This window comes from Pteropus vampyrus, unplaced genomic scaffold (assembly GCF_000151845.1).
Source record: "Pteropus vampyrus isolate Shadow unplaced genomic scaffold, Pvam_2.0 Scaffold346, whole genome shotgun sequence".
NCBI classification, from domain to species: Eukaryota; Metazoa; Chordata; class Mammalia; order Chiroptera; family Pteropodidae; genus Pteropus; species Pteropus vampyrus.
This window is the reverse complement of record NW_011889127.1, coordinates 303,724-305,636: the sequence shown is the minus strand read 5'-3', so window position 1 is coordinate 305,636 and position 1,913 is coordinate 303,724.

Here is a 1,913-nt window from a genome sequence, read left to right as displayed (position 1 = left end):
CCCCCCCCCCCGCCGTCAAGGTTCAACACGGCAGCCAGTGGGCCTCCTCCCGTGTGGTCAGATGCCTCCTCTCCTTACGCCCTCAACCCGCTCTGTGTCATTCGCAGCTGACGCAACTGCTCCTTGTGACCTGCCATCTCCCATTTGCTCCTTACCACTGGGGTCTCATGCTGCCCCTCGTCTCTGGGCCCTGCTCGTCCCGCCTGCCTGGAAGACGTTTCTTGGACATCCCTGTGTGTACCACACATCTTTGCTGAAACGTCACTATCTCAGAGATGCCGCCTGACCAACCTAGGTAAAATGGCAACACCTCCCAACGCTCTGTCTTCCAATGCGCGTTTCCCGTCTCACATAGCCAGTCGCTGCTCTAGGCGCCTTACGAATATCAGGTCCAAGTGCACAAGCACGCTGTCTGCTCGCTGACGGAGCCCCGCATCTGTGGGCTCCTGGTTTGTGTGTGGAGTCAAAGACCGGCACCGAGGACACCAAACTGTTAATCGTGTTTACAGGTCTGTCTCAAACTCCTAATTCATCATCTCTCCTGGAAATTCGGACCGTGGAACGGCCCAAGGTCACAGCGAATAGGTGACTGAACTTCAGCTTCCTGAAGGTGGGGGCCAGACCAGATTCCTTCCTGAGGTCCTCTCCCGCTGTGCCCTCTCCGCTTCCCGTGTGCAGTCCCTGCAGCTCAAAGCCCCTGGGGCCGCAGGCCTTAGAACACACTCCTAAATCGGAAACATCCGCCTCCAACTGACAACGCACAATCAATGAGACTTTCACTTTGAAAGAAATTTATTTATCTCACCTTTTCCTGGCCAAGTGACTTTGATCATTTGTACAAAGATTCTAAAAACTGGTTTTCACCATTTGCTTTTCCAGGCAATGAAGTTATCGTAACAAGCTAGAGGTCTGATCTCAATCCCTGTGAAGTCTGCTCTGAGAACCTAGGCTGGACATCACGTGAGCCTGGAAGACGTCTCCCGCTATCAGTCTGGGGCCCACTGTAGCCAGCGCCACGCTTTCCTCCTTGACCCCTCCAGAGGTCATGGGCATTTGTGGCAGAGAAGCCCCTAAAATGCATGATTGTATTATATCAAAACGTTTACCCCAAAGGCAGGAAATACATGTAGTACCTAGAACTCATCCCCTAGCCTAGGTTACTCACCAGACAGGTTACTTGATGTTACCAGTTAATTACATCGCTGAGAAAACCAACCTCCCCCTCCCCCCAAGACTCAGCTCTCTTCCTTGAGCTGAGGGACTGCACAGTCCCCAGATTCGTACATGCCCAACCGCTCTCTGGGCCTTCTCAATCTTATCCAAAGTAGAAGCATCCACACCCTCGCCTGGGGTTGGGGTTCTTGCTTAAGCAGCTGCAGCCAAGTAGTGTCTTCTCTCTTGCAGACCTCTGACCTCAAGTCCCTCTCATGGGACCCCGAATTCCAGGAAAAAAAAAAAAAAAAAAAAAAAAAAGCAAAGTACAAGAGTATACTTACAAACTTAAAAAATACAATAATCACTGTAACAAATATGACCATACAGCAGCTTACAATCTCGGGCCTATTTCTTTACGTGAGAGCATTTAACGATAAACTGTCTTTTCCAAACTGAATGCACCTGGTAATCATAATCCACATACGGCAGTATAATACTCAAATCATCTACCGGGAAGGTACTGGAGATTTAGCGTTTACCATGGTGAAAACGCAGACAGAAAAACAAGGGACAGAAAAAGAATGACTCTCTCGGTTTCAGCCTCTCCCAGCAGTCAGTCCTCCTTACCGGCTGAACGGACTCCATCAGCGGATAACCTGGAGTACAAGCGGGAAAATTCATCATCACAACGCCAATACCCAAACCACCTGTGCATCGGAAGCGCTCGATTTCATCCCAGCATTTACAGGTTTCCATCC